General features: G+C 45.3%; 2 long non-coding RNA genes across 2 annotated transcripts; one reads left to right on the top strand and one right to left on the bottom strand.

Annotated features, from left to right (window-relative positions):
• The first annotated feature begins 6,034 nt into the window (after positions 1 to 6,034).
• LOC128408464 (uncharacterized) lies at positions 6,035 to 23,246 on the top strand. Its single transcript, XR_008329098.1, has 3 exons — positions 6,035 to 6,215; positions 20,475 to 20,609; positions 23,050 to 23,246. It is a non-coding gene; the product is annotated as an uncharacterized LOC128408464 (long non-coding RNA).
• Positions 22,610 to 27,457, bottom strand: LOC128408463 (uncharacterized). Its single transcript, XR_008329097.1, has 4 exons — positions 27,332 to 27,457; positions 26,444 to 26,525; positions 23,298 to 24,955; positions 22,610 to 22,749 (listed from the first exon to the last, which is right to left on the bottom strand). It is a non-coding gene; the product is annotated as an uncharacterized LOC128408463 (long non-coding RNA).
• Between the last annotated feature and the right edge of the window lie 477 nt (positions 27,458 to 27,934).

Raw genomic sequence — 27,934 nt, 5'->3', positions numbered from 1 at the left:
CGTTTATTAAATGTAACATCTCTAAGTTGGCCTGAGGCGCTGGAGGGACAGTTGGAGAGCTGCCTCTTCGATGCTGTGGCAGTTGCCCTGTGAATGTGCCACACAGGCAGGCTCCGTGCTATTTCTTTCACCGTTTTCTGTTCAGTCAACAAGTAAATTTTGCCATGGTAACCACTCTCGCATAAGAGACATTCACAGCAGTGCTCCACTCTGCTTGCGTGCATCTTCTTTGACTTGGCTGAATCTTTCCATTGGCTGCAAGAGAGACAGAGGCTTTTCTTTCTTTGCTTGCTCTTTCCTTTGCCTTCCTGGCCCTTTTCATTGGAGTGCACAGCTGGTGACGCTCAACTTTAATTTTGTGCTCGCCCGTTTACACTCCCTAAGGCTGCAACCCCACTTACTTGGGAGTGGCAACAGGCAATTCTGTCAGTTTCAGTTTACTTCAGCTTCCCGGTCTTAAATTCAGTTCTCCATGTTCCTGGAGCAAATTGCAACTAACCAACCCCCCCCCCTTGAAAGTTCACCAGGATTTTAGTGTGCCTTTCTCTTAATATACACACTTTTTGTATGTTGTTTTGAGTAATATGCCTATTTTTGCAAGCAATTCCCCTTAATATAACAAATTTTTTTGTTTTGTAAAAATTATACACTGCTTGATTGTAGGGAAAAACCTCAAAGTGGTTTATTATTCTTACTAATGTATGCATTTCTGTGCACATGTCCCCCTATTCTATATATTGTACACGCTGCTTGGTTGCAGAACCGCTTCGCAAAATTCAGAGAAGTGTGAATTTAGAAGGATAATTGTGTTTGGGTTCTTGTATTGTTTCAAGAAGGGGAAATTAGGCTGTTTTTCATTAAGATGCAACAAAAGTGACTCCCCTAACTCTACCTGGGAGTGAACCCCCACTGGATTCAATACAGCTTACCTCTGAGCAGACAGGGTTAGAATTGAGCTGCAAAGCATTGCAACTCTTCTTGCTCCACTGGGGACGAATGGTGGCAGAAGGAGCGCAGTCTGGAGGACCTGTTGCTGTAACAGGTTTGACAGCAGGCAGATGTAGCCTTGATTAATGTCCCAATGAGAGACTCCTCGGAACCTCACACTGTTCATAAACAAAGAGAAGTAAATTAATATAAGTAGAACTATTGCCTGATTAAATGTCCTGGTTAATTAATTGGTTCAATCTTTGCCCATTTCAGCAGCACCACCTTTGAAGAGGTATTCCTCATTCTCCTTTACACACTTGACACTTGCGGTATTTATAACTACTTCTTTGAAGAAATCTGCTGGCCATTTTTGGGGGGAGGGCACCTTTTTTATATAATGTATTTAAACGATTTGGCAGTTAAATGTTGCAGCCCTAAATGTAATAAATAAGCAGAGCCTTATTGGATCAAACCAAAGGTCCTTTTAGTTCATCATCCTCTTCTCACGATCCTCATAGTGGCTAACCAGCAGCCTATAGGAAGCCCTCAAACGGAACCTGATAGCTTTGGAGTCCTTGTGGTGGGAAATGGAGCAAACTTTCTTACACATTCTTGGCACCCTAATAAACCTGGAACTGCTTCTCTCTCTCCCTCTCCCTCCCTCCCTCTCTCTTTTCACTGAGTGCATGTGGTCAATTAAAGCAAAGCAGTCCCATGCCCGGATCCTGGTTTTACGTACCTGCAAAGCCTTCAAAAGTGCATAGAGAGATGGTGCAATAACATGTGGGTTCCTTTAAAAATAAAAATCTCTAGAAAGAGTCTGGGTGCATTTTCAAGCAAACCTATGAGCGCTTCACTAGGAAAGCAAGGCTGGGGAGTGGGGGGGGGGACAGAAGGCATCCTCTCACTACCAAGAAAATAAATAAAATGGTGTGGATATGTTTGTTTATCAAAGGCCACCACCTGAGTTCTAAGGGATCACTCAGTGTTGGTGTTGTTTTTCTGGGGATCAAAGAGAACTAGTGAGAACTTCAGCAAAATGGTTCCTTCCAACTCCAATGATTCTGAGTCTATTAAAACATGACACCTGCAAGGTTTAAAGGGAACCCATACTTGAGCTGTATGCTGATGCTCTGATAGGTCGAAAAGCCTGTAACCCTGAAGGGTACTCAGGGTAACCCTGTGGGTACTCAGTGGTAAAGGAAAGGAGTTTACAACATGCCCAGCAGCTTTTAGTTCTCTGTTCTTAGGCCACATGCTCAGTCTCTGGGAATCAAAAATTCGAAGCAGGTTCCAGGGCTCACCCCTGACAAGCTCCAACTCCAAATCAAGCCCCGCTGATAGCACTATTTGATTTGTCAAAAAGCAATATTTACAGTCGAGCAGAGGCTATGTCAATATTAAGTTGTATGCAGCTGTAATAAGTACAATGGATTCTGGCTACTACTTTCTCACACCTTCTCCATTTTATTGACATTTACTGACACTTAACTCATTTACTCTGGGCATGAGGTCACGGTGGAGGTGCCGGCCGTTTGTCTTCCAAATTCTGCGCACTTTCAGCCGCTGAGTCTCCACCTCTTCTGTAGCTCTGAAGGGACTTTTGCAAGACTCAAAACAAAGAGTAACAAGAAATCACAACCAGCCTGGCAAAAACAAAACAAACAAAAAACCCCACCTTAACATTAACGTGGCAAAAGTGTGAGCCTTTCTGTTTAGCAGAACCCTGTGCCTTTGGCAATTGCGCGACAGGCAAACCATCTGTGGGCACTGCTTTGCTCAGCACAAAGTTGCAGTGATGTGAAAGGCTTCACTTGTTGCTATGCAGCCGTGAAAAGAGACCAGGAACCCAGACAGAAAATGCACCAGTCTAAGAAGCAGCATCTTGCAAATAAATAATCTCTTCTGGCATGTGCACCATAACACTGAATCTGATCACGGCCCTAATTCAACATTCGGCTGACTGAGCCAAACCACACCATTGGTAGAGCACCTGCTCTGCAGGCAGAAAATCCCAGGTTCAACCACAGCATCCCCAGGTAGAGACAGAAATGCTCCCTCTTTTGACACCCTAAAGAGCTGCCTCTAGTCAGTGTGGATAACAGACCAATTTAGACAGACCAATGACCTGACTCCAAGGCAGCTTCCTAGTCCTGTAGGAATTCCTTGAAGCTCCGCCACTCCCATTCCTTGCACAAGGAGAATTCTCAGCAGGTTGTTCCCATTTTGCTCTAACCAACTTGTGGCTGAGCTGAGCTGTGGACCAACCTTCACTCAGGAGGTTATGTGTGAGTATGTTGCCAGTGAATCATCATTCTCCTTCCTCCGTGGAAGATAAAGGTCAACCACAAGCACAGTCATCATCATATGTGCTCCATGAACATACGCGGTTGTTCACATACCTGCAGCCACAAAAGGGCAACACCCTCATATGCTGACAAGGCCGTTGGCAACAACCCCCTTTGGGTGTGCATGAGTTTCTTGGGGAAAATATCAGTTCCCCGTGTGTTTCAAACAAACTTCTTTGGGGGAAACCAGCAACAGAAACCACTGGGGGGAAATAATTCTATAAACATGCATCTATCTTTGGCATACTTGGTTATCCTTGAAGGACAAGTTGCACAGAATGAATTGAGACCTTGAAAGGGAGACTGAAACGTAACACTGCTGAATTACAACTCTGAATTACGATGCTTTGAATCAAGATAAAGGTGATTTTAAAAATACCACATGACTTAGCTTTCCAGTGCCGGGATGTCTGTATTATCTGAATGGCAGCTGCATGCATTTTTTGTGATTTTATACTGTTTTCATTTATTATATTATATTTATTGTACTTTTGTTGCATTCTTTTTCTTTTGTATTAATATTGTGGGGGTTGGGGGGGCGTTAGGCCAACAAGCCCTGTGTGCAATTGCATGGTTCCAGGAATGTAGTAAAAATTCACTAAAACCACTGTCCATTTATTTTTGGCTAAAATCTGAAACACCAACTTTGTAGGAGCAGTTTTGTGGTCTGAAATAGCCACACAGGTCTTGCCCCCTGCCCCTAGCCAACCAGGCAGGGACAGCTGCTGCCATATAAGCAGGGGCACTAGTGATCCTGCTTGCTTTGCACCATCGCCTGTTGGTCCAGTGGTGTCTGACTCAGGAACTGTTCGCCGCCAAGTCCTCAAGCGCTGCCTGGCTGGCATAGGGTGGAATTCAAAGCTGCGCAAAGGGATTGTTCCACCAGGGCAAGCATTTTGGCTTGCCAAACAAAATGATCCGCCTCTCATCCCACCATGAACTGTTCCAGGGACTTATCCTGGAGAAGAGTGACTTATCCTGGAGAAGAGTGACTAGTGGGGTGCCACACGGTTCTGTCTTGGGCCCGGTCTTATTCAACATCTTTATCAATGACTTGGATGATGGACTCAAGGGCATCCTGATCAAATTTGCAGATGACACCAAACTGGGAGGGGTGGCTAACACCCCAGAGGACAGGATCACACTTCAAAACGACCTTGAGAGATTAGAGAACTGGGCCAAAACAAACAAGATGAATTTTAACAGGGAGAAATGTAAAGTATTGCACTTGGGCAAAAGAAATGAGAGGCACAAATACAAGATGGGTGACACCTGGCTTGAGAGCAGTACATGTGAAAAGGATCTAGGAGTCTTGGTTGACCACAAACTTGACATGAGCCAACAGTGTGACGCGGCAGCTAAAAAAGCCAATGCAATTCTGGGCTGCATCAATAGGAGTATAGCATCTAGATCAAGGGAAGTAATAGTGCCACTGTATTCTGCTCTGGTCAGACCTCACCTGGAGTACTGTGTCCAGTTCTGGGCACAACAGTTCAAGAAGGACACTGACAAACTGGAATGTGTCCAGAGGAGGGCAACCAAAATGGTCAAAGGCCTGGAAATGATGCCTTATGAGGAACGGCTAAGGGAGCTGGGCATGTTTAGCCTGAAGAAGAGGAGGTTAAGGGGTGATATGATAGCCATGTTCAAATATATAAAAGGATGTCACATAGAGGCGGGAGAAAGGTTGTTTTCTGCTGCTCCAGAGAAGCGGACACGAAGCAATGGATCCAAACTACAAGAAAGAAGATTCCACCTAAACATTAGGAAGAACTTCCTGACAGTAAGAGCTGTTCGACAGTGGAATTTGCTGCCAAGGAGTGTGGTGGAGTCTCCTTCTTTGGAGGTCTTTAAGCAGAGGCTTGACAACCATATGTCAGGAGTGCTCTGATGGTGTTTCCTGCTTGGCAGGGGGTTGGACTCGATGGCCCTTGTGGTCTCTTCCAACTCTATGATTCTATGATTCTATGATTCTTGACAATCCTGCAGGTGAGGAAAGCCCCGTTGCACAAGCAGAAGCCTTTTCTGCCTGTGGAAAACAATCCAAAACATAAGACTTATTTTAGGGTTGCCGTATTTCAAAAAATACGGACACAAAAGTTGTTGAGCGCTCTCTCTCTCTCTCTCTCTCTCTCTCTCTCCAAAGTTGGTTTTTTGTGTGAGGGAGAGCTTTTTTTGCAAAATCTAAAAAGAAAAGTTATTGAGCTATTTTTAGGGAACTTCGTCAAAATCTGCACTGCTGACATGAGTTGCCATACATCTAATTTTTTCCTGGATGTTCCATCCGGACACTGTTTCTGATGGTCTAATCCTGCTTATGTCCAGGAAATTCAGGGCACATGGCAACCCTAGTTCTTTTGTCCACCTATATCCTGCCTTTTTCCCATAATGGAACTTGAGGCAGAATACATGGGATTCCCAGCTGGTTCGCTGTCAAGCCACTGACCAGACTCAAACCTACTTCGCTTCATCTCTTTTGCACATCTTAATCTAAATACAGGAACAGGGAAAGAAAAACCCTAAGTGGCAACTACTATCTAAAAATGTCTTGGGTGTGTGTGGAGTTATTACTATGGCACATTTACTTTAGGAACAAAGCACCACAGCAGGAGACATTTCGCTGCTTATCGCTTTGAGGGCCCATTCTGTTTGTGAAATGAGTACACAATGTAGCTCTTAGTGTTCCTCTTGACCTTTGAACTGTGGCCTTTTCACTTGACCTGCACTCTCGTAAATCCAAGTGGCAAACAAAGAGCCTGACTCTGGCTCCATCGCATCCGAGAAGACGGTGCTCGCTGTGAGTTCAACGGGGACAGGATCGGGCCTTGTACGCAGGCCAGCTGGCAGAAAGCGCGTCTGAACAAAGCTGTTGCCAGAAGTGTTTTGTCAGCCACCAAGGAAGAAGTACAAAGGGTGCAAACACACGACAAAGCCTCTGTGAGTGACTTTAGCTGCATGCTTTTTAAATAATAACAATAATAAGCTTTTAGCTGCCTACGTGGCAAGCAGTGCTTTCAACTAACAAGGTGCCCAGGTGGATTTGACCAGAGGGCATTGCTTTTACTATTCTGCAAAAGTTGAGGTATATTGTTGTACACCACTCCAATCTTCAAGTGGTGCAAGATCCCAGGGGTTTCAGACACTTTACCCAGGGTTCGTGTTTCCTTTGGAATTAGGAATAGTAGCAGAGACTGTGGTGTCTATGATATATGGTTTATTTGCATGTGCATACAACCTGAGCCTATGATGAAGGGGCTCACAGCATTAACACCCCAATAGGATATTGCTTCATCCATAGCCTTGGATGCAAGCAAAAATCAGGCATGTCTTTCCATCACAGGCTTCAGCCTGTTTCTTCCTCCAGCTTCTAGCTTCCACACACACAACTCAGCTCTTTTCTAAATCCCCACCAACAAGTTGAGGGGCCCATACATTTGCCACCTGGCACACAACCACTTCCTTTGTTACCTTAACAACCCAAATTTAGAGGGCCATTATCAAGAAGCTCGTCCGGCTAGTCCAACAACATGAAAATCCTTCCTTAGATTTTAACACTTTCTGGATCCAGGAATTACAGTAGGCTTATAGCTTCCCACTGCAGCACATAACAATATATAGTGTAGCAAGGAAGGGCGTATTCATTCTTCCAGCTTTCCTTGGAAAATCATCCAAGCTGTTTGCTACATTCTTGCTATCTTTTATAATTTTCCATTGAATACTTACTCACATTGAGTAAATGTGGGATTCTATTTCCAATTATCTAGCTTTCTACAACTATCAATCAGCTGACTGCTGGACAGTAGAACAACAGCCCTGTTTCAAGGTTCGATCTGAACGTTTACTGAATATTGGAAAGGATGTAGGCTTGTTTAGCTTGCTAGTGAGTTTATGTTTTCGCCACCATAAAGGTCAATCTTGCAATATTTCCAAGTGCAGTACGTAACAGGTAGTGTGTGATATGCCCTAAATGCTGCACAGACCATAGTAATCCTGACTGGGGAGGAACCATAGCTGAGTGATAAAGCAGCTGCTTTGCCTGCAAAAGGTCCCAATATCAATTCCTGGCATTCCCAGTTTAAAAGAGCAGATTGCAGCATGATGAATATATATACCTTTGGATATAGATAGGAACCTGCAGGCATGGATCTTCCTCTCTCCTAGTGCAGACCTTAGAGTTGAGTGCTGCAACTCCTCAATTTTGACAGTGCATAACTGGCTACCCTGGTTGTGATCCTGAAAACAAATCCTGAGCTATGCATAAGGTCAGAGAGACTGTCTCTGTCTTTTGTCACCATCTGTGGCCTAGCCATTTTTGTGTGCCTGGCTCTGGTTGATATAGTTAAAGCTATGGTTTACCCAGTAGTGATGTATGGAAGTGAAAGCTGGACCATAAAGAAGGCTGATCGCCGAAGAATTGATGCTTTTGAATTATGGTGCTGGAGGAAACTCTTGAGAGTCCCATGGACTGCAAGAAGAACAAACGTATCCATTCTGAAGGAAAGCAGTCCTGAGTGCTCACTGGAAGGACAGATCCTGAAGCTGAGGCTCCAATACTTTGGCCACCTCATGAGAAGACTCCCTAGAAAAGACACTGATGTTGGGAAAGATTGAGGGCACAAGGAGAAGGGGACGACAGAGGACGAGATGGTTGGACAGTGTTCTCAAAGCTACCAGCATGAGTTTGACCAAACTGCAGGAGGCAGTGGAAGACAGGAGTGCCTGGTGTGCTCTGGTCCATGGGGTCACGAAGAGTCGGACACGACTAAACGACTAAACAACAACAACAACTGGTTGATGGACCTTGAGGAGGGCCAGATCTTGGGGTGGAGGGAGGAGTGAGTCTGAGGGGATGTAACAGCTGGAGAGAGAAAGGTTTGCCTTTCCACTGGAGAAAATGGGAGAAACAAGCCACAAAGCTTTGGCTTCCTAGCATTAGATTCCTGGCGTTACATTCAAACCACAGGTTGTGCTCTTTCGTTTCCTAACAAGCCATGTTTGCTAGCCAACAGAAGCCATGGTTTGTTGCTGCCTTGGTGGTGATCTTCCTCTTCCTCTTTTTCATTAAATTTCTATACCACCCTATGCCCGAAGATCACAGGGCGGTTTACCATACAAAAGCACATGATTACCTACCATAATCATGAACAACACCAATGACACCCCCTTGTTAGGGAACGAAAACCTGGTTAGATGTAACAGGAAGCCAAGGTTTCCTGGTTTGTTTTCCTAGCTCACACCAGTTGTGGAAGTGACAGCACACTCCTTGTTCCTGACAAAACATGGTAAACCTGAAAGTTTGGCTTATCATTACAAACGGACATGGCCAATGTAGACAGTGCTGAGCTGGAAGGAATGGCAGTCTTGACTTGCTGCAAGGCAGTTTCCTATCTAACACCCCCCCCCCATCATTTACCACATCAAATCTGTCTGCAATTATGTATTCAAAGGGTGTTTTTAGAGACATGGAATAAACGTTTAATGAATCACAAAACTCAATGCTTTATGGGCTCGCTGCCGTTGTGCATTTCTCTGCATAAAATGCAACTTTATGCGCTATGTACTTTTCTTAGTCTTTACCCCCCACTCCAGAAAGTGGGATCCAAATTGTATCCTATTACAAATGCAATCACGCGAAGCCTTTTTATTAGTAATTCTATTTTCCCTCGAGCGAAGAGTAGAATGTGAATGAATTGTCAAAGATTGCTTTAAGTGCCTCTGATTGAGGAGATGATCTCCAAAGTGTAAGGAGACAGAAAAGAATAAAACTAACAGCTGCTATATTTAACATCAACTTGCCTCCGGTTCACACACGCTCGTTTGGGATGGCTGTTTTGCATTCGTCAATCCATTTCATGTGTCACGTTTTGAAATGTGTGTACAATGTCCATGCACAGGGCAGTCAGCACCCGGCCTCTTCCACAACTTCCTGAAATGTAGGGTTGCCAAAGGGCCAATAAAATAAAATTAATAGGCTTGCCTGTCCCTATAAAAGAAGTTGGAAGTGCAGCAATTAGCAGGCAAAGCTTGCTGTAGCTCAGTGCTAAACAGTAGCCCCTTTTGGACATTTTCCACGTGTAGAGGCTAAGCAATGGAGAAGGGAGAAGAAGAGTTTGGATTTGATATCCCGCCTTTCACTCCCCTTCAGGAGTCTCAAAGCGGCTAACATTCTCCTTTCCCTTCCTCCCCCACAACAAACACTCTGTGAGGTGAGTGGGGCTGAGAGACTTCAGAGAAGTGTGACTGGCCCAAGGTCACCCAGCAGCTGCATGTGGAGGAGCAGAGACGCAAACCCAGTTCCCCAGATTACGAGACTACCGCTCTTAACCACTACACCACACTGGCTCTTAACACCATGTACTGCCTGCAAATGGAAAGCTTGTGCACTCACATAGAGACTTCCATGGGAGAAGGATCCTTGATCAGGCAAGGGTAATAAGCAGCTGCCCACACACAGACTTTTCCTGTGCAGATTCGTGGACATCTAGGAGGTAGGGATGGGAAAGAAATTCGATTCAGTTCACATTCAAAGGTGAATGTACCAAATTTGCACTTTCTGAAACAATACGGGAACCCAAACACAGCCACCCTTTGCTATTTGCACTTGCAATTCTGCCATTGCAGCTCTCCATCCAGGTGATGTGTACAAAATGCATGTGTCCATACAAATGCACATATTAATGAAAATAATATGCAAAAAAGCATCATATTGGGGAAATTGCTTTGCAATGATGTGTACACCAGGCAAAATTGTGTGTACCTTAGGAGAAATTCCCAGATGAATTTCCCAGAGGATTTAAATAATAATAATAATAATCACAAACTGATGTGAAAAAGTGGAGAACTGAATTTAAGATTGGGAAAAATGAGAAAGTGAGAGAAACCAAAATTGATGCATTTGTCTATCCCACTTAGGAGATGGGGCCAGTAGTGTGACCTGCTGCCCCTTCTGCACACACAGGGTCTACACATGGAGAACACCTGCATAGGGCTTGTGTCACCCGTTCCTTACTGCTGTTAAAGAGTCAGCTTCAGGTGCCGGCTCACAGGTTTGCAGCCTTGTTGTGGCATGGACCCATCTAAGGAAACCTATTTTCTAGCTTGATATGCAGGGTAATCTTAAGCCAAGACAGAATCAGAGATGAGCAGAGTGCAGATGAGGGATTGGCTGGCATGTCTCTGAGTGATTCAGCAAGGCCTTCTCAGATCCCAGTCATTTAACAATAGTAAGCATACAAAGGTTCTTCTTCTTCTCTAAATTGGGCTGCTAAAACAAAAGAGCTTGGCAAGAAACCAGGAATATGAGCTCCTTTCTGATTAGGGTGGCCATGTGTCCTACTTTATAGAAAAGAAGGCAGTCTTCTATTTTTTGAAGGACTGCCAGTCCCCTTTTGAAGGTGACCTCTATTTGAAGTCTTGTTTGAAGATAAGGAACCATAACAAGGGAGAGCAGGAGCCTTGAAGTTGTTCGTCAGGCGTTAGCAGCACCGGGTCAGCAGACTGAGCCAATGCACAAGTCACCCCAGTAAGCAAGGTGTATTGTGTTTATTGTACTGTATTTAAATTATAGTAATCATTTTTAATTTTTTTAAAGGGATGCGGGTGGCGCTGTGGTCTAAACCACTGAGCCTCTTGGGCTTGCCGATCGGAAGGTCGGTGGTTCAAATCCGCGTGACAGGGTGAGCTCCCATTGCTCGGTCCCTGCTCCTGCCAACCTAGCAGTTCGAAAGCACAGCAAAAAGTGCAAGTAGATAAATAGGTACGGCTCGGCAGGAAGTTAAACGGCGTTTCCATGCCTGCTCTGGTTTCAGTGTTCCATTGTGCCAGAAGCGGCTTAGAAGCGAGTTGAGTGGTGCAACCCCAGAGTCGTTCACGACTGGTCCTTTACCTTTACCTTTTTTTAAATAATTTTAAAATTTGCTTGTCTGTATATAAATTGCCATTTGAGAATGGTTACAGCAGTTGATGTCATCTTTTCATTTTGGTGATGCAAATCCTTTTTTTGGCAATGCTTAACTGGCCACCATAGTTCTGGTGTTGAAAATTTGAGCTGAGCATAAGCTCAGAGGCATACTGCTTCTTAATTTTAAATGTATTTTCTGCGCACGCACAAATCCTGCAGTCATTATTCTGTACCCAGCATTTGTTGATGGACCTGGGACAGACTTTTGGAGCCTGTGGCAGGATGGTGTCCTGGGCCCCCTCTTACCTTGCCAACTGGATAGGCAACCACAGTTATGGCCACTATCTTGATATCCACCAAATGTAAAACATTCCATGTAATACACTAAAGCATTTTTTTAAAATAAAAAAACTTAGTTTAAAAGCACTTTCTAGAACCTCAAAGCAAATTACAGTGGTGTGGCACAGGCATCCTCCTGGACACCTCAACCAGAAGGACCAGCTCTGAGAAGGACCCCCTTGGCCCTTTCTTAGCAAATAATGTATAAAACAAAAGTAGGACAGGGGGAGGAGGGAAAAACAAAGCAACATCCCAAGCAATCCCAATCCAATCTGTTACCTGAGTTATTAACACTGAGGACATTTGTCTAAGCATATTAATTAAACATCAGGGACCTTAATTTAATGAAGCGTCAAGCAGAATGTGTCAGACCCTGTAGAACCTCTTCCCAACTGGGGTTTCCCCTGCCTCAGAGGGAAACCTCTCTTGGCCTTGCTCATTTCCACAACCCCCCACAAATTACACACACATATAGCAGACAAGGGTTGGAATTCATATCTGAATGATACAACAAAGTGTTGGTCAGGAGGGGCCACTAGGGGCGCATCAGAAGATGGCTGACAATAACATCTCTCCGACCCACACGAGGTAATTGGGAGGCTGTGATGGGAGTAAATAGCCTCCATACCCCCCCAAAGTTGTGGGGGGGCTGCCCTTGCCTGCTGTGCCCTATACCACCCCCGAATTTGTGGGGATGGGGGCACTAGGCAGAATGCCCTCCCTTGGATCTCGGTGCTCCTGGACGCTGTCTCTGATCCGCGTCTCTAGCTGCAAGAACTTGAAAAGAAACAATTAGGAGGAAGCGAAAGCACATATTTCAAGGAAGGAGGGGGAGTAAAGACTGCTAACTGAAGAGATCTCTGATAAACAAGATGGGTCGGAGGAACAAGATTAAATTATGAGAAGATACGCCAAGGCTCGGTATGGCAATGGGACTGGATGGGGGAGGGGGAAAAAACTTTCCTTTTTTTCCTCTATGTGATTAACCAAGAAACCCCCCCCCACACACACAAGTCAGAAATGTCGTTTTAATGGCTTAAGCAGTGGATTTATGACTGTGTGAAGATAAATTTTCTAACCAAAGCATGTTTTAAGAAGACTGTGGAAAGCATAAGAGCTTTGGAATGACGCAGTTAAAAATACCGTCGCCATGTTGGCAAGTTCTGTCGGAGGACTTAAGTCTGGGAGGAGAGGAGAAATAGAGCTGTTTTTATATTGTGGGTGAGACTCCTCAGAGGGACTTAAGAGCGACAGTTTTGCAAGATTAATGATGGAAAGAGCGATGTTATTTATGAATGCGATGATATATGGAAATCATCTCGATATGAGGATTGGACGAACAGAAAAATTCACACAGGATTATAATTATAATTGGTGTTTATCTGCTTAAGGAGATTATCAGAAGAGATCATAAAGAAAAAAAGAAAAAATATACGAACAAGATGAGATGTGGATACAGCAAGATAAGACTGGATAGAATTATGAATTTTATTTGGACTGATTTGGATATCAACGCAGTAGCAAGAAGATGATCGGAATCCCCCTTCGGAACTTGAAATATGGGTCCCCTCAACAAAAATTTAAAATTTGGCTTTGTAATTCGGAATTTATGTGATGTGATTTGATTTGATTTGATTTGATTGGTCGGTTAATAATAATTATTTTTAAAAAAAACACACACAAAGTGTTGGTCAGGGTAGGAAGCACATCTGAATTCTGCTTCAGGCAGCAAATGGTCTTGGGCTGCCGCTATACAGAAAAAGATGTTTTAGAAGGCTGCCTGGGTGGCAAGAAGAAAGAGCTGGAAGACTCTGAAGACCCAGCCCCAATTCAACCCCCTGCTGCAAGTGAAGGGAATCTTATTGCCACATTTCCACACATCAGCATATGCAACCCAGACGTCAATGTGTCATACATCGGTTGAGTCTTGCCCAGGAATTTTTTTTTACTGGTGTGAAGCTTCACTCCATCTCGTAACACCCTGTCTTGACTTACATCAAAGCTCTAAACCAGGAGGGTACAAACAGCACACCCAAAGTTGCTTTAAATAAAAATACAAATAAATACAAATAAACAATACAGACATTTGAGAGACAGAAACAAACGATGGCTTGCCTGTTTGGCATCATATGGTTCACAACTTAAGAAGAAGAAAAATGACGCAGAGAGGAGAAATGGTTATTGCAGAGAGATAGAAACAATGCTACGAATAATACGATCATGATTCCACGGAACCACAATGGAGTGTTCAATAATAAGCCCTGGAATGAATTAAATCCAGAAACAAACAAAAATTTAACCCAAACCCTGCCAGCCACAAGTTTGTCTTTTGACATAGGTCACGGATGGTCACCATGTAGCTGCACAGACCATAGGTTTGGCTTTACCCCTGGAAACCCATAAAGAATGAGTGCAGATATTACAATGGGTAAGACTTCCTCAAACCCAGTATCGAGGGAAAAGGTCAAGTTAGTCGAGCGGCGACAAGCAGAATTGTCGTCGGTGAAGATGGACAGCAAACAAAGCTGTGGATCTCAAGAGGCCACTGTGCCCAATTTATCTGTGGTTTCCTGCAAAACTTGCCTGGGACCCTGGAGAACTACAGTCAGTCCAAGTAGGCAGTCCTGGGCTACAAGGGCTAGTGAGCTGACTCAGTATAAGGGAGCTCCATATGTTTATAAGTAGCATGTATGGAGCTCCCATCTCCATTAAGAACGTTTAATACTTAGGGGAAAGTAGTTGCAGCATCTCACAGGTGGCAAGTACAGGGACTCATAGAAACATAATTTTTTTTTTTGTTAGCCGCAAGACCCCTGTGGAGTTCAAAGCTTGTGAATCCGTTTTAAAAGTTGGGGTGGCCTGGGAAAAACTTTATGGGGGGGTGTGTGTACAGGTGTGTGTAGGAGAGTGGGAGGAGGGAAGAATTAGAGCACACATGTGTTGCCTAAACCTAGCATTTTAGAAATTGGTCATCATCATAACCCCCTCTACAGTGGTACCTCAGGTTACAGACGCTTCAGGTTACAGACTCCGCTAACCCAGAAATAGCACCTCGGGTTAAGAACTTTGCTTCAGGATAAGGACAGAAATCATGCTGTGGCGGCAGCGGGAAGTCCCATTAGCTAAAGTGGTGTCTCAGGTTAAGAACAGTTTCAGGTTAAGAACGGACCTCCAGAATGAATTAAGTTCTTAACCTGAGGTACCACTGTATTGTCAATGGCCAAAGGTGAGTGTGGGTCCTTTTATAACCTAAACACAAGAGGGGAGGTATCTGCAGGCTTGGGAGAACTCATGAGGTTAAAGAAAATGAGAGAGAGAGAGAGAGAGAGAGAGAGAGAGAGAGAGAGAGAGAGAGAGCTCCAAAAATTTGCCCAGTGAGGAATGAACATGCTCAGTGGACATGGAATGCTGACTAACTGGTGCAGGGGGGGGAATGCAGTATCATGGAACTGGGCATGGCTGGCTGTCTCACTAAACTAGAGACTTTGTGGGTAAATGGTCCCCATATCTGATAAACAGAGCTTTAAAGGTAAAGGTAAAGGGACCCCTGACCATTAGGTCCAGTCGTGACCAACTCTGGGGTTGCGGTGCTCATCTCGCTTTATTGGCCGAGGGAGCTGGCGTACAGCTTCCGGGTCATGTGGCCAGCATGACTAAGCCGCTTCTGGCGACCAGAGCAGCACACAGAAACGCCGTTTACCTTCCTGCCAGAGCGGTACCTATTTATCTACTTGCACTTTGATGTGCTTTTGAACTGCTAGGTTGGCAGGAGCAGGGACCGAGCAATGGGAGCTCACTCTATCGCAGGGATTCGAACCGCCGACCTTCTGATCGGCAAGTCCTAGGCTCTGTGGTTAAACCCACAGCGCCACCCGCATCCCTAAACAGAACTTTACTAAGAGGTTAATTACAACTACAGCAGCAGCAGCAGCAATTCACATTAACAACAACAATTCATATTAACAATAATTCACATTAACAGATCCAAAATCACCACCATTTCACCATTGCATGCACAAACATGCACTTAGTTCAGTATGTGGGTCTCCTGATACCTTATGGTTGTCCCTTTCTGTCTTCCCCCATGTCACAAACCAGCCAAAGTGAAGCAATTCATACCCAGAGCACATGATTCAATACCCAAAACACTTACCCTCTAGATACAGTGAAGAGGGGGCTGCAAAGACTTTCGCATTTGTTGCAGCATTATTTATTGGCAACTCACTCTGGACTCAGCCATGGAAAGACTCTTAGAAGTTCACAGATTTAGCATTTAAATTGAGCGTGCCCTTCTCCAGAGGAATCATTTAAAAGATTAAGTAGGAGCAAGGCTTTGGGATGTGATTATTTACAGTTAGTCTATAGCCAAATTAAGGGACTACGGGGTTTTAGTGCCACTCTCAAAGTACTCACAACCACCCCAAAAGGCCCTCATGTAAGGCCCATCAAAGTAAATGGATTTTGGCACAAGAGAACAGATTGAGAATCAAGCTCTGTACCCTGCTGTAAATTACAAAGTGGATTCTTTTCCAGTGTAAATTGATACCAGGGATTTCAGCAACATTATGCCAGTTTGTCCTTGCTGAGGAAATAGGCCGTAATAAGCCTGTACTTATTGTTGCAGTTGTCTTTCATCGCAATTACTATCCTAAATCAGAGGTGCCCTTGATCATAGGACACATATTACAGCAGTTTACCAGATATAAACATTTAACATCTATACTGAGCCACTGGGAATGGTCATTAGGAGATCTGAGATGAGCTGTCTGCAGTATGGTGCTGACACCCACCTCTGTTTCTCAGTAACATCTAAATCAGGAGAGGCTACACATGACCTGAACCAGTGCCTGGATGCAATGAGGAGCTGGAGCAAAGTAAAGAAACTGAGACCGAACCCTGATTAAGATGGAGACTCTGTGGGTAAATGATTCCCAGGTCCAGTAAACAATGGTTTACTAAAAGGCTAGATACAAATATAAAAAGTTCCACCACTATATTAAGAAACCTCTATCTCGTTTTTGTCTTGGCAGCACCTTTTGTGGTAATGGGACTAGTTTAGGGTTGCTATATTTCAAAAAGTTGTTGAGCTTTGGGGGTGAGGGCAAAGTTGTTGAGCTATTGAAGTTTGTAAGCTATTTTAAAGGAAAGACTTCAATTCCGACATGGGTTGCCATATGTCTGGGTTTCCCCACACATTTTGCCAATTTTTGGAAATCCACCCCCCCCACCGACGCCATTTTCTACAGATCTAGTCGAGTTTATCTGGAATTCTGACCACCATGTTGTTCACATCTATTTGCATCAAAGCCCAGAATGTGCTTTTGCTTTTAAATGAAACAGATTTCAAAGCTGCACCCAATATACACCCCAAGTATAACTAGAGGAAGCAACTAGAGGAACATTCTAGGGAGAAGGAAAGTCCCATTCATTCTGAGCCATCTCCACCACAGAAATCCAGCAAGGTGGACTGCACAGTCCACTTTAACCTGACTGCAAGTCCTGTGTGGAGTCACCTCTTAGGCCAGTTTTCCCCAACCCTCCAGGTGTTTAGGACTACAACGTCCATCTACCCCAGAGAGGTTGAGCTGGCTGTGGCTTATGAGAGTTGTAATCCAAAACATCTACGGATAGACCATTGAGGACACAGAGCCCTGAAATAACAGCACACAATCAGTTAAGTTAGAGCTGCCTGTTTATAAAGTAGCCTCAGAGATCAGGATCTGTTTTCTGTCCACTGCCACCTTCCACGGTTCTAATTGTAGCTGCCATTTCTAGGTCCATGCTCTCAAGATGAATCTGGTCACCTGAGTATCCCCTGCTTTTACTCAGTATCTTGCAGGTACTAAGTTTAGTTTAGTTCTTGCCGGAGAACTAAAAAGTCCTCTGAAATTTTCTGTAGAGTGAATTAGCTGCCATTTATACTCAGAGCCTAGGGCTTGCCGATCAGAAGGTCAGCGGTTTGAATCCCCACGACGGGGTGAGCTCCTGTTGCTCGGTCCCTGCTCCTGCCAAACTAGCAGTTCGAAAGCACCTCAAAGTGCAAGTAGATAAATAGGTACCACTCCGGCGGGAAGGTAAACGGCGTTTCCATGCGCTGCTCTGGTTTGCCAGAAGTGGCTTAGTCATGCTGGCCCATGACCCGGAAGCTGTATGCCGGCTCCCTCGGCCAATAAAGCGAGATGAGCGCCGCAACCCCAGAGTCGGGCACGACTGGACCTAATGGTTAGGGGTCCCTTTACCTTTACCTTTATACTTCTGGTGCTCTTTAGGTGGTCTCATCTCCCCACAGAAGGTAACCTTTCTTTTCCAGCAGGCATTTCAAGTCAGCTGTATTATGTTTCTCTTCCTTTCTTTGTCAGTGGTTTCTTTTTATTATTGTTTTAGACGCCACATTATTTGATCGCTGGGTTGTTTCATTGATTGCTCTGCAAACCACTTTGTGGTGGCCTTGCATGGTGAAAAGCGGCCTGTCAATATCAGAAATAAAAATACGGGGGACCCGGGTGCCCTCAGCAGGCCCCGGCTGCAGATGGAGATGCTCTACTGCCGCCAACTTCTCTGCTGTCAGGCAGTGAAGCTCCAGCCAGTGCTCATATGTTCTTTGCTGCTCTTTCTCTCACATTCTCCCCTTGTGTTTTTCTCTGTGTAACAGTCGGCACAGGGAGATCCTTTCAGAGATCTGAAGTGCAGACAGCGTGGGTTGCTGCCTGCCTCCTTCCACATTCTCACGTGCGCCCACAGCTCTGGCTCTCTGCCACCTGGCAAAGGAGCATTTTGCTTCCTCGTTACTCAGCTTTTGCCCGCAAGGTTTCTCCCAGCCTTCTGCACAGATAGGGCCACCCTCCCGTCATGCTCTTACACCAAGCAGCTCAGCTGTGCTCCATCCTGAAAGGTTGAGATCCTTCTCTCTGCGTTTGCTTTCAAGTTCTTTCCTTTCTGTGTTCAGCAGCATGTGTTTCCAACATACTGGATGCCATGTTATTTGTTCTAACTTTCAGAAATAATGTTTTAAAACTGTGTTTATGTTTGTATCCTATGAAACCTCCCTGCTGAAGAGAATCTGGATGTACAGTGGTACCTCAGGTTAAGTACTTAATTCATTCCGGAGGTCCGTACTTAACCTGAAACTGTTCTTAACCTGAAGCAACACTTTAGTTAATGGGGCCTCCTGCTGCTGCCGCACCGCCGGAGCACGATTTCTGTTCTCATCTTGAAGCAAAGTTCTTAACCTGATGCACTATTTCTGGGTTAGCGGAGTCTGTAACCTGAAGCGTATGTAACCCAAGGTACCACTGTACTCCGCAGGCATCAAATTTGGAGCAGGATGTTATACCACGGTTAGGGCAAGGGCTTCTCTCCTCTCTCTGTGATCTCCCTCCCAAATCTGTTCTGGAAAGTTGGGGGAGGACGCCCCAAACAGATTTTTTTTATGGAGGTGAGGAAGTCCTGTAGCACAGGCAGAAATCCATGTACTAATGGGGCACCTCTGTTGGATATAACCTTGACTGAGAACTGCATCCCTGTCTTCTTTAACAACGAACAGTGCACTCATTTCATGCTGTTTTCTCTGGTATCTCTTACAATCTACTCCACTTGGACCAAGTGGATTGTGCAAAACTTTCAGATCTTATTGCCCTCCCCAAATTCACAAACCTGTTCACTTGAGTAGGCTTGATTGCCTACTTTTTACACAAGGTTATATGGATTCTGAATTTTATACACACAGACACACAGACACACACACACACACACACACACACACACACACACACCAACTCCCCTGGGATTTCCCACATCATAAACTAACTGTCATCCTAAGCTGGCTAGTTTTCTTTCCAAGTAGGGGCTTGGTTTTAATGTATAGATAGGTGAGTCTCAGCATTAAACTAACAGCAGGGTTTGCCCATCACACATGCACTTGCTAGGAAATGGAAGCAGGCGGTAGCAGATATGGAAGTATCAAGTCAATGACAAATATGACCTAAGCTCCAAGGTCCCTGTACCCATGCGGGGATGTCCTTCTATGGATAAAATCCAGGGCTTTTCTTCAACTAGAACTTGCAAGCACCTCTCAGGTGGGTGCCAATATCATTCTAAGAGAATGAGAGAGATGTTCGTGGCGAGTTCCAGACCTTTTTCTAGATGAATTGCACAGCTTAAATTGCTCATGTATATTTCAGGGAAATGTGGAAAGCAAGCTCTACAGAAACTCAGAGTGGAAAGTAGGGGAAATGTCATAAAATCGCTTCGAAGAATATCCCAGCAGCTTCTGCCCCCCCCCCAACAAAAGCTGTCAACATTCTACACTTTTGACTATATTGAAAGGAATGTGCCAAATGAGACAGGATAAGTATGGAGAAAGTTGGAGAAATTGGATCCTTTGTGACTGGCTGAAGCATTTTATCCCGGGGATAGATCATGGCTCAGAGCATATGCTTGCGATGGCAGGAATCCAGATGTCTATGGGAAGCCTGTGAGCAGGGCCAGAGTGCAACAGCACTTGCACCTCTTGTGGTTACCAGCCCCTGATATTCAGAAATATACTGCCTCCAGCTCTGGAGGTTTCAACATAGCCAACATGGTTAGTGGCCTTCTCCTTCACAAATTTGCCTAATCCTCTTTTAAAGCTGTCCAGGTCGGTGACTCCTGCAGGAGCAAGTTCCACAGTTCAATTATGAAGGTAGGTTAGCTTGAAAGTCAGGAACTTTCCCAAGGGCAAGTGAGCTTTGTGGCCAAGGCGAGATGTGAATTTGAGTTCCTTGCATCTTCAGAGCCCTACCCATTGTGGCACCCTAGCTCTTACGCAAACAGAGCAGGATCGATCTACGCTGGGAACATAACTTTCCTGAGGTTGCTGTTGTCTTCCAGGGTTGGCTAAAGAATTGTGTGTGGTGCCAAGCATCATTGGTAGGGTCCTTTCCAATGGCTCAGATTTATCCTGGTGTCGTTTTGTGCAGGTTGCTAAAGTCACTCTGCTGTGGATTGGCCACCATCACCCTTGCATTGTAGGAGTAACGCCTCCAGGTTCAGAAGGGCAAAGAGGGAAGCAAATTCAGTACCAGCATCTCCCTGCATACCTCTGAAGCATGCAGGTAAACTTGAATTTTTGCATGAGGGTTCCCCCTTCCCCGCTTATTAAAGGTAAAGGTAAAGGTACCCCTGCCCATACGGGCCAGTCTTGACAGACTCTGGGGTTGTGCGCCCATCTCACTTAAGAGGCCAGGGGCCAGCGCTGTCCGGAGACACTTCCGGGTCACGTGGCCAGCGTGACAAGCTGCATCTGGCGAGCCAGCGCAGCACACGGAAACGCCGTTTACCTTCCCGCCAGTAAGCGGTCCCTATTTATCTACTTGCACCCGGGGGTGCTTTCGAACTGCTAGGTTGGCAGGCGCTGGGACCGAGCAGCGGGAGCGCACCCCGCTGCGGGGATTCGAACCGCCAACCTTTCGATCGGCAAGCCCTAGGCGCTGAGGCTTTTACCCACAGCGCCACCCGCTTATTAAGCGCCACCCCGCTTATTAACATGCAGCAAAACAAAGCTGTCTGCATCTTCCCCACAAGAGCTGCCTAAAAAAGAAGAAGAAGAATTGCACGAGGCCGAGGCTGGATTTACAAGCATTGTAGTTATAGCAACAGGCACTTGAGTTTATGCAAGAGAGCTCTGTGAGACAGTTACACAACCGCCAGCTTCACATGAAGAAAAGGGAATGCGCTGGAGAAAGTATACGACCAGGAAGGTGACAGAAAACTCTGGCAAAGGGCAAGGCAAAGATTGCTGCTGGCAGGGAAGAAATCCTTTTGAGATGGCCTGCCCTCCTTTTATTGGTCTCTGCAATAATTTCCCTGATTTTATTGTGTGTGTGGTTTTTGTTTTGTTTTGCTTTAGCGCAAGCGTCTAGCTTTTTCCTCTCTCCAGGCTCCAACTTTCATGTCTCTCCCTCCCCACACCTATCCAAGCTCATTCATGCCCCTGAGTAGTGAAATAATCACTGCAGGGAAACAATGCAACCTTCCTACCTGTGCGCTTGCGACTGAAAGCATCCTGCAAGTGTGTAACGCACACTCGTTTGGCAAGGCAAGTTGGCGTCCTTAAATTACACAGTGCTGACTTTCTCTTACTCACCGCAGGCAGTTGGGCTAAAGAGCAATTCTCCCTGCCTGCAACTCAGAGTCCCTGCTAGAAAATCAATAGTCATTTGGCAGCCTCCTGGCAGTGAACCAGCCATATTGCAAAGTCTCCGGAGAAGCAGCTTTGAGTTCCACGTGGCAAAATCAAAAAACCACATTAACAAAAAAAAAACCTCAAGACCTGAAGAGTCCTCAGCCAATTCTGGTCCTGCTCTCTGGTCCGATTCGCTCTTTTCCCCGCTTAACCCAAAGCCCTGCAAAAGATAAAGCAGCTTTTGCTGACAGTCACATGTTGGTGTTGGGCAGGCTGAGAAATTATTCCAAGTTAATTTCCTGCAGTTTATCGGGGTACAGTGGTACCTCGGGTTAAGAACTTAATTTGTTCTGGAGGTCCGTTCTTAACCTGAAACTGTTCTTAACCTGAGATACCACTTTAGCTAATGGGGCCTCCCGCTGCCACCGCGCAATTTCTGTTCTCATCCTGAAACAAAGTTCTTAACCCGAGGTACTATTTCTGGGTTAGTGGAGTCTGTAACCTGAAGCGTCTGTAACCTGAGGTACCGCTGTATTTTTATTTATTAATACTGTGTTTTTAGAATTGTATATTCTGTTGGTGTAACCTGCCTTATGGCAAAGAGAAGATAAGAAATCTTATAAATAAATAAAGTAGACCTGAAATGCAGCTCATGAACCACAGGCTTAATAAATAAATGCCATATTTTTACTGCTTGCCTGGAATTCTCAAAACTTGGGGTACTGTTAATCAGCTAAGAAGGGCAAAATGCGTCGCTGGTGGTATATTGTGCAGCCCTGACAGCTAATACTATTCCCCTGAGAATAGGACAATTGAAATTAATGCATGGCAGATCAGAAGGTACATCAGGATCTAGCAAGAGATCAGCGAGGGTTTCCAAAGCCCAACTTATCAACAACAGCAACAACAAAATTCCCCCCACCTAAATCAGGCTACTGAGATGTGGAAGGCCAACCAGGAGTGACCTTTTCTGTGAAATGACTGCAAGCTCAGTTCAGTCCTTTTTCTGGATGAGAGTATGCTCAGGGGCTTCTTGTTCTTTTGTTTTAACTTTGTGTCTAAGGACTCAGCTAGATTGGTAAAGAAAAAGCATTTTATATGTGTTGTAGATGTGATTTTTAAAAATAACACTGTGACACCAGAAGGCGCTGTGGAGTCACATCTTTGCCTATCGGATTTCCCTGTATAAGTTTACAACGCGTTTAGATGAATTGCTTCTTCGATGTGTCTAGATCCTAACTATAGCTGTTTTATACCTCACTCTGATTGGTGGAGTTTGGGGTTCTAGTAAAAAAGAAAGAAGATCCATCCAGCCTGAAGTCTGCCCATTCCTGATATATGGCACGTCCTTTGTTCTTCTTATTTTTTAGGCTTAGAAAAGAGTGCCAAAGAACGAACGCCAATGTCAACACCAGAGGATCATCCTATTGCCTGCAATGAATAATACCTTCTTGGTGCTAAATTGTTAAGCCCAGATTCATAGCTGATGTTAATAACAACTTCTTCCTTGGAAAAATGCCGTATTGAAAGACAATTTCCTGTGTTGCTAATGGATTTGGAGTTCTTTAAATTCCATTACGGTTCAAGTCGCACGCTTAAAAACAGTACGGAACAGTACTTTTCCACACTACCCAGTAGAATGCACGACCAACACAAAGTTTGCATCCCTAAAGCAGCTCTGTGCACACTTACAAGCAAATCTCAAATGGTGGTGGCAGCGGCGGCAGCAGCAGCAGGGAGACCGGCACAACTTTCCCCCCAGGGTGTTGCTTGTGATAAGGGGGAATATTAAGACCTCTAATCTGTTTCCAATGTGGAGGTTACAGGGGGCCATTTGGGAAGGAAACCCTGCCAGGAAATGTATGGAGTCTCATTATCTTTTATCTTACTCATGCAGAAAGTTTGCAGAAATCGGCTGCTCAGCCACAAAGGAGCTTTCCCAAAGAATTATGCAGGCCGTGTGTGCATGCTTATCAGGGACTACAAGAGCAACTCTCCATCAGCCAGCTGTGGGGCCTTGCAGAGATAAAGCTATCCCTCTGCCCGGCGCTGACTTTGCGGATAAATCATCCTGTCCCCTCTGCGCCATTACGCCTAACCTCTGCTTGGCCCTCTCCAATTGTTAGACAATTTCGCTGCAAGAGCCAAAACAAATGAGCAAAGCATCTGCGCCTTTCTCAAGTTTCTCTAGCCATTACTGCAAGCAAAAAAAAAGTGGAGGGGGGAGAGAAAAAGCAGCTGCTTAGCTTTGAAGAGCAAGGTAGCCCCATTATAAATGGGCCTATGCAGCTTTTAATGCGAGGCAATCCTACACCTGCACACACAGAGAGAGCCAAGGCAGGTGGGAAGGAAACATGAGACGAGCCTGGGAAGGAAAAGTGTGGGGTTCAGGTCTCCCAGATCCCAAGCAAGGTTCTTTTTCAAGGCGCAGAGCATACTCATAATATATCATGATTATCGCAACCTTCAGAGACCAATTCATCAGCAAGGAATGCATATGCATTATTTCCGCGATAACACACGTACAAAGTTGCCGACTCTTGAAATAAGGTTTTTCAAAGCCTGGGTCCTTGGGGATCATAGATTAGTAGTTCCAGGAATTGGGGGCAGGGGTGTCAGGAGGCGAGGAAAGCTCTGCTCATCTAAGGCAGCCTTTCCTAACCTGGTTTTCCCCAGATGTTTTTGGATTACAGATGCCATCCTCCCTGATCATTAACTCCGCGGGCTGGGACAGATGCGAGTCCAAAATATCTGGCACTTGCTAAGCTACAAAAAACTAATCCAAGGCTATTGTATTTTTTTAATTCCACTTTCCTCCAAAAAAAGCTCCTGTTGACTACATTGTTCTTCCCACCTGTGAGTTTGGAGTAGGCTGAGAAAGAGAGACTGGGGTCTCATCCACAGTTCCGCTTTCCCCACCTAGAAAGCATGGAGGATCCATGAGACTCCTTTCCCATGGAAAACCCGTTCTTTAGTGCTCAATCAGAGCAAACGTCAATCTGGAGAAAACCTGAACTGCCATTTACTCAAACTGAGAGCTACAATACAGACCTCATGGGCTGGAGGTTTCCCACTCCCATCTTAAAACTGAAGACACTGCTTGTGTTCCTCTTGCATGCTTCCAGAAGCATCTGGTTGGCCGCTGTGAGGACAGGAGGCTGGACTAGACGGGCCATTGGCCAGATTCAGCAGGCTCTTCTTATGTTCTTATGAGGCTGAAAGCAAGGTCCTCCTCCTCTGGGAAGCTGTTTTCCAGTTCCAGCTCTAGGGTGGTCCCTGGAAAAAAAAGGTGGTGGAACATGACACATGGCTGGGAAATGGTAAAATTTTAGGGGTACATCTCTTTAGCTACTCTGGTGTTCACACCTGAAAGTTATGCCAACTTAAGCCCTGTTTTTCAGATCATAGCATCATACTGAAATATTATTACCGTATTTTTCGCTCTATAAGACGCACCAGACCATAAGACGCACTTAGTTTTTGGAGGAGGAAAACAAGAAAAAAAATATTCTGAATCCCAGAAGCCAGAACAGCAAGAGGGATCTGGCTTCTGGGATAGCCTCTTGCTGTCCCGGCTTATGGGATAGCTGCACACAGCTTCTCCCAGGCAGGGGGATGAAGGCTCCCCCTGCCCGGAAGAGGCTGCGCGGGGCTAAGCCAGAAGCCAGGACAGCAAGCGGGAACGCTGCGCACTGATCCCTCTTGCTGTCCTGGCTTATGGGATAGCCGTGCACAGCCACTCCTGGGCAGCGGGAGGAAGGCTCCCCCACGAGCCGCGCTCCCTTTAAAGAGCGTGCGGAGAGTGTGTGCGGCTCTTGGGGGCTTTTCCCCGAGGAGGAAGAAGGGCATCCCTTCTCCCTCCTCGGGGAAAAGCCCCCAAGACCTGCACACACGCTCCACGCGGCTTTTTAAAGGGAGCGCTGAGCAGAGCCTCCCGCCTGCATTCGCTCCATAAGACGCACACACATTTCCCGTTACTTTTTAGGAGGGGAAAAGTGTGTCTTATAGAGCAAAAAATACAGTACTTGGCTAGGTATACACCTTCATTGTTACCTTAAAGCATAGGTGGCTGACCTGCAGCCTCAGCCAGCATGGCCAATTGCCGAGGATGATGGGAGATTTAATCCAACAACACCTGGATGGCCACAAGTAAATTACCCCTGCCATAAAGAGATGACAATAGTGGTGAAGGAGAGCAGCCACAAATACAGTTTATACTGCTGGTCAATCACATCAACAACACGGATCCTGTGGCTCACCTTCCAGATGTTGTTGGACTCCTACACAAATCAGCCCCAGTCAGCATGGCCGTTGGTTAAGGGTGATGGGTGCTGTAGTCCAACAACATCCAGAGTGCCGCAGGTTCACTATCTCTAAACACCACATTGCTCTACCAAGTGGTGGGGAGAATGGTACCATTCTCAAATTTCTGATCAGGTGTGGAAGTGGCACAAACGTAGCCTCACTAATTGCTAGGATCATAGAATTGTATCGTTGGAAGGGGTTTTGAGGATCATCTAGTCCAACACCCTGCAATGCAGAAATATGCAGCTGTCCCATACGGGGATCAAACCTGTAACCTTGGCAATATCAGCACCACGCTCTAACCAACTGAGCTATCCAGGCTCTTGGTTATGGATATTATGGATGAATGATCTGCCTAACAGCTGCCTCTGCATGTGCACTGTGGGAAGTTATCACTTGCTGAAATAATAATAATAATAATAATAATAATAATAATAATAATAATAAACCGTCCTATACCCGCAGGTCTCAGGGCGGTTCACAGAAATTGTTGTCTGCATTGTGTTCCAATCTTCTTAGCCATCCAGGTGAATTTTCCTGGCTTCCCAGAACAAAACACAGAAAAATATGTTCCAGTCAATAATTTAGCGTACCTAGGTGGCAACATAATTATGTTAGCACAGCGCTGTAGGCCTCTGTCTGGTAGCACAAGATGCTATGAGTTTCTTAACACGGGCTGTATTTAAACACATTGGATCAATTTGAATCAATTTGACATGTACACACTTCAGGGCCTGGCTAGTTTCAAATCAATTAAAGTCCTTATGACTTTATGATTAGAACCCCAAGGTTATAAAACATTAATGTAAAACTCACAGTTTAAAGTGGAAAGGTAAAATCCCAGAGTTATGCTTCACCAAAAAAAAAAAAAAAAATCAAAATCACAGGAATCATTATATAAGCTCTGCTGAACAAACAAGGTAAGGGCCATTAGACTGTAAATTGTGTAGAGTTGGATGTAGGCTTTTTTTTTTTTTTAATAAGGAGAGGCTATAATTAGGGTTTGCTGGACAGTTAAATGAAAATGAGGAAGTGCAGTTAACTAGCAGCCTTCAGCCAAAAGGCAGAAAGGGGAACAGAAGCTCCAAATCAGAATGTTAACAATGGGGTTGTTTGTACAAATAAACAGAGACATTCTTGTTGGTTTTTACTAGAAAAGTATAATAGATTTGGGGTCACAGTCAGCACAGAAATAGTCCTCATATCACAACCATCTTGCTTTCTTGAGTCCAAGTTGTGGTGCTGGGTGAGGTGTTGGGTTTGGACCAGGAAAACCTGGGCTCGTATCCTAGCTCAGCCATGAAGTTCATTACACACACACAGACACACCACAATTTTTAATTTAACCTTATAGGACTGTCCTGAGGCTACCTTGGAGACATACCCTCCAAGGCATACAATCCAAAGCGTGTGAAATCATAATTATAGATAGCTTGCAGGCAACATCTAGTCAATCTACCCAGTGTTCCATGTTGTCAGCGCTGCCCAAGGTCCCAGCTCACACAAGACCAACGCTGCTTCTTACTCAAGTTTAAAAGTCTTTATTGAAGTTCAGTCTCATTTCCAGACGCGCAGCGCGCAACGCTACATCTATCCATCAGACCGTAGAAGTCCCATCTGAATCTCCTCCCCCCTGACACCAGCTTAAGATTCTAGCCTTACTCCACCTCTTCTTCTGTTCCTTCTTTCTCTGGGTCCTTCTGCTAGTCGGAGTCTCAGCCCTCCGAGATTCTTCTGACGCTGATTCTCCCGACTCCTCCCCCCCCCTCTTTCGGGCTTTAGGACCTGGCTCCCAATCCGGGTTTTCTGCTGCCCCGCGCTCCTCCACATTTGAACTTGGTGCGCGCGCGCAGCCTCCCACTTTCCTTCTGACCGTTACACTTGTGTCACTGCTCCCCCTTTCGGGGAGGCTAGCTGGACCTGGCCTTCCCTCCGTCTCCCCACTCCCCG

The sequence above is a fragment of the Podarcis raffonei genome, chromosome 2, assembly GCF_027172205.1.
Source record: "Podarcis raffonei isolate rPodRaf1 chromosome 2, rPodRaf1.pri, whole genome shotgun sequence".
In the NCBI taxonomy this organism is placed as follows: domain Eukaryota; kingdom Metazoa; phylum Chordata; class Lepidosauria; order Squamata; family Lacertidae; genus Podarcis; species Podarcis raffonei.
The sequence above is the reverse complement of the archived record's forward strand: the minus strand, read 5'-3'. Positions and strand labels throughout refer to the sequence as shown.